Source organism: Magnolia sinica, chromosome 11 (assembly GCF_029962835.1).
Source record: "Magnolia sinica isolate HGM2019 chromosome 11, MsV1, whole genome shotgun sequence".
NCBI classification, from domain to species: domain Eukaryota; kingdom Viridiplantae; phylum Streptophyta; class Magnoliopsida; order Magnoliales; family Magnoliaceae; genus Magnolia; species Magnolia sinica.
This window is the reverse complement of record NC_080583.1, coordinates 14062501-14080167: the sequence shown is the minus strand read 5'-3', so window position 1 is coordinate 14080167 and position 17667 is coordinate 14062501. Positions and strand designations below refer to the sequence as shown.

Here is a 17667-nt window from a genome sequence, read left to right as displayed (position 1 = left end):
CGTCGTACGTGGTTTTGCTTTGGTATTTGCCCTACATGGGTTCGATATTTTATATTGTGCAACCATGCGATGGTAAGCCTCATATATTGTAATATGATTGGGCACTAGTTGATGAGTTTCTATTAAACATCCTAAGGTGGTAGTCTTATGAGTCGGGGATGGTGGTCATGGGACATTATGCCCGAGCTGTCGGCCTATGTTAGGCTCTGAGCTCCCCGTAGTGACCTTTGAGCTTATTAAATCTACTGGTTGTAAACAGATTAATAATGGTTGGACTAATCATGCATTCATAGCATTCGGGCAATGACGGGTGGCTAATTCTGGATGTTGTAGCACGTGCCTAATAGGATTTAGTTAGGGTATCATTTCGCTAGCTCTCAGACCATCGACTATCGACCCACTTTTGGTGAGTTTGGCACTACACATGTACTATGTACTTTTGTTGGTGACCGGCCACATTGCGTGGGTTTTGCCCAAAAGCCAACTCGATGAGTATCCCCGGTTGATGTGCACTCATGCATCTATGTATTTAATAAGACTGCATCATGTATTGTTTTGTATGCTTTGTTATGTTTTTATAACTATGCTTACCTAATGCGGCGGTGTGTAATCTTGAGGGGAATTCACACTGAGTTGGTCACTCATCCATCAAACATAAAACTGTACGGGTAGCACAGGTGGCTTAATTGAGTTCAGGTTGAGACTGATGAGGAGCAGAGTACCACTATTGAAGATACATGATTGTATTGTTAAGAGTTGCTACATAATTTACAGTTCCAGATTTATTATATTTTGCTTTGGTTACATGTAACATTATTTCACTTGTAATTGTAAGTTTGGGACATTTATTTATATAAGTCATTATGGGCAACCTCTTGTACATTTTAAATAAAATACAAATTTTCCTTTATACTGACTTGTCCATTCTACGCTTATCTGTTAACTCTGATGAAGAAAAAAAAAGATTGTATATGGGATTTGGCTCTTTATAAGTTAACACTGGGGTTTTTGGGAAATGGGTCGCATACTCGGGTCTCAAAAACTCGGGGCGTTACACCGCTCAAACAATATTCGATCACTTCTATCAATGCTCACTAATCACTATAGGGAGGCTCGTCACATCAGCATAGGCTGATAACTTGAACATGGTGTCCCATACCACCATTCTCGGTTCATTAGTCTTTGTGGGGTCGTAATGCACAAATGGTTATGAGTAGACTAAATCAATAGTAATTGTGGTATCTCAGATTCTATTGAATGTTATACAATCATCAAACATAAAAATGTTCAAGCTTGCATTAGACTTATGCAATCAACTACAGAGGACCCTGAGCAAACCAGCATTGGGTGGAAAGCATCCCGTGTAGCTTCAACTACTGTCGATCATTTGTGTTCACTTCGGTCGACCGTATAAGCATATAATAGTCTCCCTAAAGTGGGTTATCCGCATATTTAAATAATTTACGGAGCTCGATCCACCACAACAATACAATTCAATCATATTAACATTTCTTAGCATTCAACATCGAAGACTTCTAATATTAAGAGTTTTATGTTATTTAAGCATTTCATCGAGCATGTTATTAACCAACTAGCAAACAAATATATTTAGTTATTCAAAATGCTAAGTAAAAGCTTGATGATAGATCTTCACCTTAAAGTCAAAATCCTCGACTCGGATGTGGCTCTAATGTTGAGAATTTGGGAAAAACACTTCAAACCTAAATTAAGGTATAAGTCTATCGTTAATGATATAGATTTAATCCTAATTAAATATTAAATAATGAATTATGGCTTAACTAACTTGATTAGAATGATCCCTCAACTCGCTTCAACAAATCAGGACCCGGAATCGGCGCATAACCGAAACCCTAATGGAGTTGAACCCGATTACTACTCCCACAAGAGTATAGATCGCTCCAATCAATAATTGAGACTCAAAATCCTAAAATAATTAACCCTAACGTTAGGGTTTGCGAGAAAAGATGGAAACGCAAGAGGATTTCTAACCATAATAACTTAAAATGTAGGAAATGAAAGAAAAATACAGAAAGACAGTTAGAAAACCTCTAACCTATTAAGGGGTGAAGAATTTATCCTGAAATCATCAGATTTCGGGCGTGGAAAATGTGAAACCGAGCGTAGAGAGGAGACCTTGCAATATTCGGCTAGTACGGGAATCGGACGACAAGAATAGCATCAAGCCCCACCATTTCTCCCTTCCCTCTCTTTTTCTCTTCCTCTTTCTCTCATTGTCTTAGGGCAAAATCAGATTTGGGGGTTTGGGGCTCAATAACGAAGTATTTATAGTGTCATATGTAGTGCAAATGGCCCTATAGCTTAGGTACTTACTATTATAACCCTATAGGAGGTTGTTATAACTTTTTGGATCTACTATGGAGTGTACAAGTCGATATACATCGTAAGATAATTGGCCATAGTGATAATCTACGTATGGATATGATCAGCTTACCATTTGGATGCTTTGATCAACAAGTATGATCAAAAGTCAGTTCAATAGTTATCAATCGAGGTCGGGGCTATACGTATATATGCACGGTATTAACTTACGTTGTTGGCCTAAATTTGGTCACGGTCTAACGATCTGAAAGCCACAAATTTGGTAAAGACCGGATACAGACAATTAACTTAAGTTCTTAATTAATTTTAGAAATATTCACACATCTCATGCATTGATCTTGCAAGTCTAAGTTGAATGATTCGAGACACGACTTTTACTCGATGTCCTATGATGGATGTCAATCCCACTGAGACGAACACATTTCTATAGTCTCGGGTTTAGTGGTCTACTAACGAGCAGTGTAAAACTTGTTCGGAAAATCGAAGCATTTCTGGAACGAGTTAGAAAGAGATATTTCTTATGCTCAATAATCAATGTTTGTATTAGCTAAGTTCACAGTGTGACCTATTCGCAATTAGTGAAAATGACGATTCGATTATAATCACCCTAAATCGTTGGTTCTTAGGATACAGGAGTAACCAAATTAGTTTTGTTTGTTAATTAAAACCTGACTCCTAGTTATCTCGACTTTTGGTAGGTCTTTATTTAGTTGCGGTTATTTTAATTAGTTAGTGATAGGTCGGGTAGATTTGGGCCCTAAATGAACAAATCATGAGGCTAGACCCGATGTTTGAGTGATCAGGTGGATTCGTTGACTTCCTACCGTTGATTAATCGGATTTGTGTGATTCTTCACTGGTACCACCCTCGTATAGGATCACCCTGAGCGTTAAGGGTCAGTCAATGACAACGTGAGCCCATTATATTAAAAAAATTTAAAAAACTTTTTGATATCCAAAATGTCAAAAAACTGAAATGTTACATTAAAGTAATAAAAAATAACTTATAAAAATAAGCTACTTTTTTTTTTTTCTAAAAACTACTTACTTAAATTTAATGACCAAACTAACTTATTAAAAAAAAAAAACAAGTTAATTTAACTTATCATAAGCTAAAAAAAAAAACTACTTATTTGATAGTATCCAAACGGCCTAATTGTGTTAGGGCTGAGTATGTTGTATATTTGGTTAGGGTTGGGTTTAGGGGTGGGCAACTTGGGCCCGATCTGGTGGATCCGACCTGACCAGACCCGACTCGGTACCGTTCCGAACATAATTGACGGTCTGATCGGGTTTGATCAATTCTGATCGGCTAGATCCGATTTAATTTTGAGTCAGGTTCGGATAGCATTGTACCCGGACAGATCCGGTCTGAATACTCGGACCGAATGGGTCCGAACCGACCCGAACAGACCCGACCCGGAGGGGTATACCTATAAATACCCTTTTTTCACACCCTACTTGTTTTTCCCCCCAAACTCTCCCGCCTGATGAAGAGAGAGAGAGAGTGGCGACCAAATGCAGAGAAGGAAAATCAAGTGGGCATTTCTGACATTTCTCCACGCTTGATTTCTCCTCTCTCGCTTCTGCAGAAGAAAAAGAAGAAGAAGAAAAGCTAGGGTTATGGTTTCTGATATTCAGATCTCGCTCCAATAGCTTGGAGGAACTTCTACAACGAGGTCAAAGGGCTGAAAGTGAGGGATCTGCCAGCCCATATAAAGTCGATGCTGTCGATCGACTACGTGAAGAAGTCGATCAGCCGAGGCTTGGACAACTACCACACCAAATACATACAGACGAGCTCCATCGAACCTCTTTATCATGTCTGCATTGGCGGCATGATCTTCTCCTACCTTGTCACTCTCCCCGAGGAGCGCCGCCATCTTGAGCACTAGCAGCACACCAAGGAGCACAACGGGCATTGATCGATTATCACGGTGATGCAGGTTGATGATGGGGCTATTCAGAGGTTGATTTGCGTCAAGAATCCCATCTGTTTGGTGTTTTTTTTTCCCCGCTTTCACCGACTGTGTAGCAAAACAGATGCTAGTCCCTTTTCAATGTGGAAGCATTGACTAATGAAATAATTCCAGTTTGTCTGTAGATTTATGATTTTTTAAAAAAAAGTGGGCATTTCTGACCTCGAATTTCAAATGGGTTCAATCCGATCTTCTTCTTGCAAAACATTTTTTTTTTTTTTTTTTGGTGGGGATTGTGAATACAGGTTTATATAATTGATGTTATTTTCGTTTTCAATGTTGATTAGATTTTGTGTGGAGAAGGGATCAGCTTTAGTGAAATGGAGAATTGCTGCGACTTCTTGGAGTAGCTTGGCCTCGACATCTGTTTTGATAGGCATCCACACCGTTCATCTATTTTGACAAGTATCCACGCCATTCATCTCTCTATTGCACAGTGGTTGTTGAATGACTACCATTAAAAGTTTCCTAGGGCCATCGAATGTTTATTGTTCAGCAATCGGATCTGAACTTTGCACAATCCGATCCGACTCGGTTTTCCTGACCGAGTCGGACTCGGATCGATTCAGACCAGCACATGTTCGGGTCTGACCGAGTCAGCTGACTCAGACTCGATTCCGGTTCTTTTCGAGTTCGGGTTGGGACATGTAAAATTCGGACCTGGTCGGGTTGGGCCAAATCCGAGTCAACTCGGTCCGATGCCCAGCTCTAGTTGGGTTAGTCACTGCCTACTCCTCTTGAGGTTGGGTTAAGCTTGGGCTGACCCTTAACAAGACCCAACTTGCCACGGTTGCCTGAATAGGCAACCCACCTTTAATGGCCCCTCACTAACAATTAATTTGACCGGCTGATATATAGTAACCATCTAATTAATCATTTGGAATATCAATAATTACCTATACCGATTATCCTAGAAAAGGTCAGGAAGTGATCTAGACCAACCAGTATGTGGCCCATCCCTGTCAACAATCATTTGGATCAAATTATCCTAACCGGATTATTCGTGGCTTAGATAATGGATGGTCTATATTGATTATAATAATAATAATAATAAATCCAACCATTGATGTGCCATCAATGTTCTTTCCACATTTAATAATCAACTTTCAAAAGCACTTTCATGGTTTAATCCTAACCATTCGATCAATGCCTATGAGAATGTATCCATACTAATTAAAGTATAAAAGTAGGAGATGGGCATATAAGAGGATAAAATGGGCATAAAAAAAAATAAATAAATAAATAAAAATCTTGCAAAATAAAAATAAAGGGAGATGAGAAAATTTTAAATGGGATTTAAAAGAGGAAAAAAGAAACTCTTTATTTTATTCTAACTTATGCCAAAAAAAGGGCTGGCCCACTCATCAGATGGGCATAAATGGTACAAACAGGTGGACAAAAACATGTAGCCAAAGATTCTTCAGTTGTACATTTGTTTTAGTAGACTTTAGTCCACCAGAATGGTGGGCCCACCTGATTATTGGGCCTGCACATCTACTTAGTGGGACCCTCCTGTTGGAGAATGGACCCGTGTGCCATACTGGCACATATAAAGGCTTGTATGTACTTAAGCTACGGCTAGCATTTCTTGGGTTACTATACAAAAATGAGGTTAAATGGATAGTACCAACCATCCATCTGATTGATAGTGTTTAAAATGGACGGTCAAGATTGTTTATGTAAAGGTAATTCCAACCATTAATTTGAGCCATGTATTTGTTTGGACCACCATGCATTGCTTATTTGTCCTAGCTAAGGCATCTCTTTCATCAAGTAATCCTAACCATTCAGAATTCAGTGCATATATATCGGGCCCATGGTTTGATGATCAAGACCGTAGATATTCGGGACCACCATCACAAGTGTGATGCTTATAAATATTATATACCGAAAATTATCAATCCTCTAATATGGTGGCCCACAAATACATGGCTGTGAGATGAATACAACAAGACCACAGAACAGAGTTTGCATCTTCTAACATAGGAGATTTGTAGGGCATCACTTTAAGAAACTGGCCCATCAGATAAACGGTTCAGATCACCAAACCAAACCTTGCAGCAAACATAACCATCCATTTGCCAGACAGCGATCCAGACCGTTGATGGATGGGACCCACTGTTCATAAGCGATGTCCCAGTGGATGATTACAACCCATTGATTGGTGGCCTAAAAATAGATGGAGAGTAATAGGATATCGCAACCGTTCACATCCAATGGAAAAGATGCCCCACATTTACTTTTAGGATCATCCAATCAGGGAAATTTCTTGGGCGTCCCTATCCGCGAGGGGCCTGTCAGATCAATGGTTTGGATCAGCGATGGGCCCCACACAAACTGCATCTTTCTTGTCAGAAAAATGTACGGTTTTGATGAGTCATGGCACTCGTCACGTGGTGCAGAAGAAAAGGACCCTTCAGGCTATAATGTACCTACGAAAGGGCGCATTTAACCATTTCAACGTGCGCCCATTAAAAGGGTGCATTGTACATCGTTTCCTGAAAGGGAATCACATGGTCTTCGAGATGGTACGCACAGTGTCCTCAAGCCTTGAATATGGATAAGTGGGACCCACCGACAGGTGATCCAGACCTTTGATCCTATGAGCAATGGTACGCCATGCACTGGGCCCCAACTCAAGGCATTGATGATATTTTGTACAATTCCTCCTACCCAAGTGCCACTAGGCTCAAGTAGGCATTAAAATTTAGGGCTTCCATGCTCAAACTAGACACGTGGCAGAGGGGGGAAAGAGGGTGAGATGACGTGGATTGGGTACTTCCCTCGCAGGTAACAGCCCCTTTGCACGTGGTGTGATTTGATAGGATGGAAAGCTGCTCTCAGGGAAAGGAACCATGCAAAGAACGTTTGACTGGGCCCCTCACTCTTTCTTATGGTATGGCCCACATGAGTTTTGGATCTCCCTGAATTTTAGAATCCTGTCTTATTATGATCTTGCATAACAGATGGTCGGAGTGGATTTGTCACAGACAATCTGCATTTCCAGGGATTGCGTGGTGACATTGCCACCACACCATCTGTGGTGATAGGACTCTGCAGGGCCTATCGTAATGTATTTGTTTTATCCATGCCGATCATCTATTTTTCTAGTTCATTTTAGGTTGTTAACCCAAAATTGAAGTATATCCAAAGTTCAAGTGGACCACATCATAGGAAACAGTTGGGATTGAAAATCTAGCATTGAAAACTTCTCAAAGTCCACAGAATTTTTGGATCAAGCTGAAATTTGTTCCTTTCCTTTATCTATCTCTGTATGATCACGTTGGATGACAAATATATATCTATGTGGGTCCTCCAAAGGTTTCAACGGTGGATGTCATCTTTCCCGTTCTGGCTAGGAAAAACATTGCTAATCTTAGTCATCCATTTCTTCTTCGCTTTTTAAAGTCAAGTTTAACTGAATAGTGGATTTGGTGCCCTATTTTCGATACTTTCAAAAATAGCCCATTAACAACAAACATGTGTATTATATGGGAAATATAAAAGTACAGCTGGATAATACACGTCATGTGACAATGAGGTACAATGGAGAAGTACAAAAGATGAAAAGTAATCTAGTGATAAAAAAATGATTATAAGAACATAAAGAATCAATTAAGAATTTGAAAGATTGTGGCAACAATTCAACTGGCATAATTGTTGAAAGAAAGAAAATAAACACTTAAAAAGAAATTGCAAGAGATATCTACGAACGGCAATAAATTCAGCAAAGTAAATCTTGTATCAATCCAACAAAATAATTAAATTATTTTTCCTTATCATATCTTAGTTCTATTATATAAGTAGCGGTAATTAATTATAATTTAAGTCTATATTTATATGTTGTACTGTTCATGCTCCAATACAAGCAATTTTTTCAGAAAAGCATATTACAAATATTTATTTAACCGGCTTTAGTATTTATTTTTATTTGATTGCACCCATGTATTAAAGTCGTTTCATGCAGAAGTCAATTTGTAACTCATCCATGGAGGAAAATTCTCACCTTCGTTTGATCATGTGATGATCATTTTGCAAGTGACTAATTAGGTTGCTAATCTTTTCAAATCTTATTCATATATGATCGCATTCGACATATCTATCTATCTTAATGTTTAGAATCAAATTTTTTAGTTTGAATTGAGCTATACTATTAATTCTACCATGCCACACACCATGCATGATCAAAAACAAATCGAGATCAAACAGTGGACATAAATAATTTTTGTTTGAGGGTATATGGATGATGTGACTTGACTAATAGACAGCTTGGATCTAAGGAATCACAGATCATATGAGCAGCCATTCGTTGAGGGCCTACCCATGCTAAACATTGTAAAGCCTAATATGGCAAGATTTGATCGGTCCAGCACCATGTATCGTGGAGTGGGTACCACCCCAGCTTGTCCCCATCTTGACATAGGCAGGAGATTTGAGGCACACAATGGTGCAGGAGTCTTATCTACACTGTTCATCCATTTTGACCATTTTAACGTATCATTTTAGGCTATAAGCCCAAAAATGAAGGCTCAAGCAGATCACACAATGGGGGATTGAAAGCCAACCATTAAAAACTTCTCAGTAGCTGCACAAGTTTTGATAAGCTAATATATGTGTTTTCCTATCAACCAAGTCCATGTGACCTTAGCAACAATTACAGATAAAAAACTTCACAATAGCTGCACAAGTTTTGATAAGCTGATATATGTGCTTTCCCATCAACCAAGACCATGTGACCTTAGGAACAATTACAGATAAACAACACAGTGATCCCTACTGGGTTTTCAATGTTAGGCATCATTATTGCCACGGTGTGGTCCACCTTAAAACTCTGGACCTGCCATTTTTGGGCTTATGCCCTAAAATATCCAGCAAAATGAACAGACAGTGCGGATAAAACCCATACATTAGGATCGTCACTAAGAACCCCTGCTCGAGCTTCCGACAACAGGATAGTACCCGATCCCCATCATGTGAGGTTAGCCCAACGGGTGCTGAACCAAACCACTTTCAAATATACTTAATTTGAGTGGTCCCATTTCTAATAGCAGCAAGTGGTCCAATCAAATCTTGCGCACCAAATCCACTATGGGTGGTATCTAAATGGGCTTTCTTCTTTTTATAAATTACTCACTGACATGGATCAATGACTTCACAAAGGATGTAGATGAGATGCACCCTGTCCATCAGGTGGGTCACCCTTTTTTTAGACCTGGCACAAAAATAAGGTTGGTCCACAGATCAAGTGGGCTTATTGACATTAAAAGACTGACCATTAAATCTTCCAAATTACATGTGGGTCTGTGTCATTATCATCCTCGTCTAAGCCTTATCCAGTTGGGATGATACCATGTATTTCATCCAATCGACTCATTTAACGCGGTTTTCTTGGAAGTTAGTACATTCCAAGACGCATGTGGGCACACCAAATGAATTTATAATTCTTAGGCGTGGCTTTTCAAATGAATGGGTGGATTTGCTGTGCTTCCTGTGATCGGAAGCTAGTTGGGGCCATCATGATGTTTGTGAGAAATCCACACCGTGTATCCATTTTACCATCTCATTTGAGGGCATGAGATCAAAAAATTGAGGTGGATTCAAAATTCAAGTGGGCCGCACCGATAGGAAAAGATGGGGAGGGAAATGCCTACCATTGAAACCTTACCAAGGTCCACCTTGATATTTTTATGCCATCCAAACCGTCCCATCATCACCAAAAACCCAAAAATATTAGCCTGATATAAAATTTCCTTGCCTCCACTAATGTTTCAATGTTCAACGTTCAATCCCAACCTTTTCTTATATTGTGGCGCACTTGAGTTTTGAATTCATCTCATTTTTCATCTCCTGTCCTAGCATGAGCTGGTAAAACAGATAGACGGTGTGGATTTCTAACAAACATCACAGTAGCAGAAACTTCCGTGTCCGAGCTTGGTTAGTTGTGGTCACGTCCTGTGTAGTGTAGATGAACGTTAGAAAGAAACTCACTCTTAGGCCTTAGTCTAAAGAGAGCAGTCCAGTGTAAATGGTGACTGTATTTGTTTTTAATGGGTTTTGAGTGTTAAGAGCAGATAATAGCCATCATTCTGAATACATGGCCCGAATGGATCAGATCGGAGCCGTTCATTTCGTGTTTCTAATAGTGATCGGCCTATGGTCCAAAAATCATGGTCAGTTCTAGCCCTCTACCCGTATCTAAATGAACATTAGATGACAAAATCATCAACGGTTCTTATTAAATGAAAATGGCCCATTTATACTTTTGAGGTAGTATAATTATAATATTTTCACTAATTGATAATAGACGAATAATATACATGATGTACGGTTCAGATCATCATTCACACGAGCCACACGTGTAGTAAGCAATTTGGAGGCACGGAGACGCACACAATCCACTCTTTTTTAAGGAGAATGTTGGAAAATCTGAATACACCAAGATGTGCGAATGGAAACGAGCATGTGCATATATCCTCTAATCTCAAATTTGTACCAGTGCGGCCATTGGATGGTTGATCTGTACCGTTGATCCGATGGGCCTCTTTGGGGATGTGAATGGTGCTGAAATTCCATGATCACTGTTCTATTTTTGATGTAAAATAAATAAATAAATCAAGATTGGATGTGTATGAGCTACCAGTCCAGTACATGTTTTCGTCATGGACTTTCCACAATAGAGTCTGTCCGATCAACGGTCTGGAATATTAATATGTGGGGTCTACTTGTCCAATACCAACGGTCAAGGGTTTTATAATTCCTCCACAAACAATGCATGTACGCTGGGGTAGAGTAGAAAGGAATGCCGGCAATGGGCTTTGATCCAATGATCCAATGCTCTTGGTGGCATAATATGGACAGTAAAATCGATAGATCTCGACCATCCATTTGATCTGGTTAATATCTCGTGTCCAACCACTAGTCTGTTGCATCCCATACTGGAAGAATTGTATCCTAAAATATTCTTAATATGACGGTCCTAATCTGTCGCATCCCATACTGGTCAAACTATATCCTAAAATATTCTTAATATGACGGTCCTAATCTGTCGCATCCCATATTGGACAAACTATATCCTAAGATATTCTTACTACGACTGTCCTAACCGTCCAATTTGTGTCCTGCAAATATTGGACGAACTGTATCCTAAAATATTCTTAATACGACGGTCCTAGCCGTCTATTTTGGACAAACAGTAAAATCTATAGATCTGGACCATTCATTTGATCTGGTTAAATATCTCGTGGTCAACCACTAGTCTGTTTCATCCCATATTGGATGAACCATCCTAAAATATTCTTAATATGACGGTCCTAATCTGTTGCATCTCATATTGGACGAACTATATACTAAAATATTATTAATATGACGGTCCTAACCATCCAAGTTGTGTCCTGCAAATATTGGACGATCTGTATTCTAAAATATTCTGAATACGACGGCCCTAACCATCCAATTTGGACGAACAATAAAATCAATAGATATGGACCATCCATTTGATCTGGTTAATATTTCATATCCAACCACTAGTTTGTTGCATCCCATATTGGACGAACTGTATCCTAAAATATTCTTAACGCGACGATCCGAATCTGTTGCATCTCATATTGGATGAATTGTATCCTAAAATATTCTTAATACGACGGTCATAACCGTCGTATTTGTGTCCTCCAAATATTTGTTAGGAGACTCACAGGATCACCTGCACAAGAAATCATTTTAATACCATGCGTCCCGATGGGCCACTTTTAAGATTTTTGGACCGTGGTCCATCCACCGTTGGATGCAAGAGATCAACATTTTAGATTATGGAAAGATCTGCATATACAGTACAAAGTCTCAAATCCCTTTTACAACTAAGGTTTTCAGTCAGTACTGACTCGGACTGACTCGTTCAGTCTTTAATTTGAGTCATGACTCGGCCGCGTTGGGGGTGACTCGACTACTTAGTACTTAGCTGAGTAGTCAAGTCGAGCCACTCCTGTAGCTATACCTGACTTGCCTAAAGACCCTCAGATTTCTTCTTGATGCCATGCCTGATGAAAGAATAAATGCTCAAATCAAGTAGATTGTGAAATCTTATGAGCATTTAGGACCCTTCATTTCTCTTCCTTAATTGCACATTCCTATCTAATCAACGGTCAGATAGACTTAAATGGGCCATTGATCTCTCAATGCTCCTGAGTGTGAGATCACAAACTTCCAACTGTAACAAAACTTTTACTGAACAAAGAATCTGCTTTCATTGAATAAATGCAGCAATCTCACAATCTGTTGATTGTGCTCCATATCGATCGATCTCGACCGTTCAGTCAGTGGGGCTTCTTGGATAAGTTGTGGGATATGATGACACTGATCAGAAGTTCATAACTATCTGATCCATGGCCTCTTTTGAGACAGTCACAATTATCTGATCCATGGCCTCTTTTGGGATAGTTGAAAAACTGTAGAGATGCAATCCATTGATGGGCCCGCAGATACATTGTATGGCCTATCAATTGGGGCAGTCCAGATTGATTGGAAGATCGACTGCTTGTACGAGATGTAGGGTTGACATGAATTCTTTCTATTTTGTTTTGGGTGATTAATTCAGATACTGAAGACACTGTTCATTACAACTGATATAAAAATGAAATAACAAGGATAGTAAGTGGGCCATGCATAGCAGGGCATGATAGATGGATGGCCAAGATTGTTTTGAATACAGCAATTTTAAGGGTGGGGCATGTAGCCATGGATTGAAAAGTTAGTTTTTTTTCTTCACTCTATGACAGTTAGAAGGATGAAGAACACATTATCAGGAGAGCTGAAAACTGAACTTTTCTTCATTTGATTGGCTGGTGGGGTCATTTTTCTTTTATCCAGACCGTTCATCTAGTGGCCCATCATAGAGCAGTCATGCCCCACCATCCACCACATTGATCTAACCCTCCATTTTCCGGCCACACACATAGCTTCTATCATTCAATGCAAGTTACTATCTGTGGCATTGCATATCTATGAGGATCCATCATAATCTCTCTAAATCAGGGTAATGTGGGACCCACATGCACCGCTGGACCGCACGATGGACTGTTACGCTCAGCGGGGCGATAGAATCCACGACGGGGCGATAGAATCGACGTCGCACTAATTGCACTAGCTCATTCAAGGTACATTTGTTATACATGCAGATAAATCCAGGCTGTCGAAGCCGCGTGCCCTGTAAGGTATGCCAGGCTATCCTAACCATCCAACCGGCGCCCACCGAACATAGAAAACGGTCAGTTGTCCAAATTCAATGAGCGGAATCATACAGTTAAGATCATTCAATTAGCTTGAGTTTCAACATATGCTTCATCCACAATGGGGCCTACAATTTGGACGGTCCCGATCGACATGATGGATGCACATGTGCAGGAAATGAGTTGCCACAACTTAATGAGATTGACAGAGATGATTAACTCAAGTAGGCCACATCTCATGTTAAACCACTAAAAAAAGTACTCATGGCACAAATGCATACCAATCCGGATCATCCAAACCACAGTCCCTACCTTAACTGAACCATAACCTGAAAAATTTGTACCGATCGGACGATCCTCACCGCTCAATCATCAAACATCAAACGATGGTTATAAAGAAAGTGTTCAGCAGTTCAAATACAAAGGGTGAAATCAGATGGCTAAGATTATTCAATCAGTTCAAATTTCAGGATGTGATCCATCCAAAAGAAGTACCCAAGATTAGACGGACAAGATTGTCGTGGATGTGTACCACATGGATGGAAATGAATTGTTACAAACTTTAGTAAGTTGTGGTGAACGCACATCATTCTCTAGCCCCTCGTATCACTAGAAAAACCGCTCTCTCGCTTCTATTTCAAGGGCATTTCCCGCGGCCATCGATCCCCAGAGAGGGAGAGGGGGGAAAGAGAGATTTCAGGTAAAAATCGTCTGCCTTTTCTCATTCTTTCTGTAATCTGTACTGCTTCTATAAAAAAGAAGGGTCTTCTAATAGTCATGATCTTAGGTTCGTTTTTGTGTTTTCTCAGATGCTTTTAGTGATATTACATGATGAAAATCTGTTGCAGACATTGTACAAAGCCCCCATTTTTTGATGCAGACACTTCCTTTTTCTACTTCTGGTATTTGGGTAGTCCTGCTTTTTTGCTATTCTCATACCAAAAGTGGGAAGAGGGGTTTACGCATCAAAAAAGGAAAGGGAGAGGGTGTAAATATCAAGCCTCTTGTAGAACGGCATAGAGGAAGTTGGTGATGCACAGCTGAGAAATTTGCTGGGCTGGCACCTGTGGAACTTACCTCTCTGTGATCAAGCCGTTAATATGGTGGGCCTCATAGTGAAAGAGAGCAGTTTGAAGGTATCTCCTGTCAGATGATCCTAACCGTGGGATTGGGCTTGTTGATGCAAACTGTTGATGGGTAGGATCGTCTGATGGTAGAGGTAGTGGGGCATGGCCCATTGCACGATGGGGCCCACCAGATGAATGGCTTCTGGATGGTATAGAACATGATGCTGCTTTTTATCGAGCATCTGTAGTACATACACCGATAACCTGTCCTAGTGGTTTGTATGATGTGTTTTGTGAGTGTGGAATGCTGACATCAATCTACAAACATGTTTTGTGTATGATATCTTGCCTAGGGCTGTCACTGATATCCCATAAGAATCGGTTGGGTCCATCGTCTACCTGCAGGTTTGGGTCCACCAATTTGGACCTGGTTGAAAATCAAGTTTAGTTAGGTTCGGGTCAGGTCCGTTATATTAATTACATGTTGATTTATCAGGCAATGGAATGAGGTTTGCTGAGCCACATGCATATAAGAGAGCCCTTTTACACACCATACACGCTAAAGGGGCAAATGTGTGTGTGATCTAATCCATCCATCAGGTGGTCCTGACCGTGGAAATGCTTTTATTTGACCTCGATTCCACTTGGACCCAACCTGAACCCATCTTGAAACCAAGGTTCAAAGACCTGATGGGTACCCAATGGGTACCTGGGCTTGATTAACTTGGGTACAGGCGGTCTAGGACCCAACCCAAACCTGACTGGTTGACAACCTTATCCGCCTGAATGGTTGGCCCCACCGTGCGGAACCCTGATGCTAAGATCAAACTGATCCACTGAGAATAGCATCAGGTGGGCCATGCCTGTGCAGAATAGTTTGGGGGCTGTCCATTGTTTTCTATGGTTTGCGTGTCTTATGAGTGGATTGGCTTGATTTTTGTCGCAAGTTTTCTTCATGGTGGGGCAAACCTTTCAAACAGGTTAGATGCTGTACACAATCGATAGTTTTCGAACTAATCAGCAGTTCAATGGTAACTTATCATCCAATGGGTCATATGTGAGCATCTCTTCTTGAATTTACCTACTTGGAGGTTTTTAATGGCTACATTACATGCCACTTGCATAGAGCCACACATGGCAATGTGGCACATGTATGTCATATCCAAGCCTGCATCAGTTAGGCCTACAATTTAAATCCAAGCCTCGCCTGGTTCTAGGTCAGGTTCATATCCTCAAAACCAAAACGACCAGGCAGAGTCATGCAAAGTCAGTTTAGAGCATTAATTTACACGACTCCTTTGTTTTTGTTACAATGAGTTTCATTTCGTGACTTAGATTAACTTGGTCTAGTTGAAACGAGTCCTAAAGGAGTCATCTGATTCAGGGCAAGTCATGGCTTCCTTTTCTTCATTGAGGTCATGAAGTGTCTCTTAGAGGATAAACATAGTTGACTTTCTATACGGCGCTATTTTGAAGAATGGATGGACCCCAACTTTCTGAAAATTGAAATTGGACTGTTAATCATAATAAGGTTTTGAATCAAGTTGAATCGTAAATCATCTGATATTTTATGATTGTGTAGAAAATTAGAAAAAAATATAAGTCTTGGTAGACAACTTATCCCTTTCTGTCCTAGGAAGAAGAACATTTGGTACAACCAAACACACGTAGTCTGAAATAATCTGGAAGAATTCCATTTAGGCGCTCAATTAGATGTTAAAAATTCAATATTATTATTTTTGAAATATTATAATATTAAAAATATAAGATAATGACGAACTACCCTCTTTCCACCCACCCTAGGAATTAAAGAAGTCCTACTATTATGTCTTTTTTGAATGGTAAAAAAGATTTTATTAGAAGGCAGACTTTTTTGAATGGTAAAAAAGATTTTATTAGAAGGTAGACAAGAAGACTACAAAGCTAAAGCTTCAAAAAGAAAAAGATGATGAGAAATCATCTTAACCCTATTTTGGGTATCACCCTAAAGAAGCATTTGCCTCCTTTTTACAAACAGTCCTACTATTTATTTTTGAAGGGTAGAATGAAATTATATTGAAAGTTGAGTGATAACTACAAAGGGTGAGAATTTCCCAAAAAAAAAAGGGAGGCTAGAACCTACTTCTCTCATATTCCCTTTCATTTGAATATGAGAGAAGGACACCTAGAGTGTGGGCCTCAACTCCCTAAGTTCCTCAACCATTATCCCCAAACTCCATGGGTAGCTGCCCTCCAAAGAAGCCCTATTTATGGTGATAGAAGAATCATCCTCAATGATTGGAGTAGGCATTCAGATGAGTTCATTCAGACCTAACCACAAAGATCCCTCTCCTTCATTGAAATTTGACATATGAATAAGCCTAGTACCGGAACTGTAGACCTCTTCTTTATCCTCTCTGACAATTCCTCTAGTTCTTGCAAACCAGGATTGCCTAATGAGCCCCAAGGCTATAAATGGGTGGCTAGGGGATCCGACCCGGTTTAAACGGGCCCCAGTCCTATGTTTGGACCCTTTTTTAAAAAATCGAGTCGAGTTTGGGTCCATTGCCTTGTACTTATTTAGAAGCTAGGTCTATTTGGGTCAAGTATCTAGTACTTGATTAATATAAACCATTATAAATAGGTGTGGTAAATGTAGTCTTCTTACAATTAGACGTATTAGGAAAGCCAAAGTTACATATTGGGAATTGTTTGAATTAAGAGAGTTTCGTTAATCCCAATAATAAATAACTAATGAAAAAATTATGGACAAGATTTTGCTATGCCCACCAGTGCATGAATCCTGGTTTTTGTTGTAGTTAATGACAAAAATTCAAGGAGAGGATTTTGCTATAATTAATGACGAAACTCATATATCTTGCACGCATTCAAATCGCGTGGTAATTATCATACGTTAGAGTTACGTGGGCCCCACTAGTGATGTGTATGTAGAATCAAAACCATGCATCTATTGTGCCTTCTCAAGAAATATCTTGATCTAAAACTCAAACTGGACACATCATTATAGATATCAAAGAGGTGTCATGAGACTCGGTGGGTA

General features: G+C 39.7%; 1 protein-coding gene and 1 pseudogene across 1 annotated transcript in view; both read left to right on the top strand.

Moving 5' to 3' along the window:
• Nucleotides 1–3994: 3994 nt before the first annotated feature.
• Nucleotides 3995–4473, top strand: LOC131218022 (uncharacterized; annotated as a pseudogene).
• Nucleotides 4474–14179: 9706 nt separating this feature from the next.
• The window catches only part of LOC131218854 (uncharacterized), an 8588-nt gene continuing 5100 nt past the window's right edge, over nt 14180–17667 (top strand). Inside the window, exon 1 of the mRNA XM_058213713.1 lies at nt 14180–14260. The gene's annotated coding sequence lies outside the window, so the exon portion shown is untranslated. The remainder of the gene's footprint in view (nt 14261–17667) is intronic.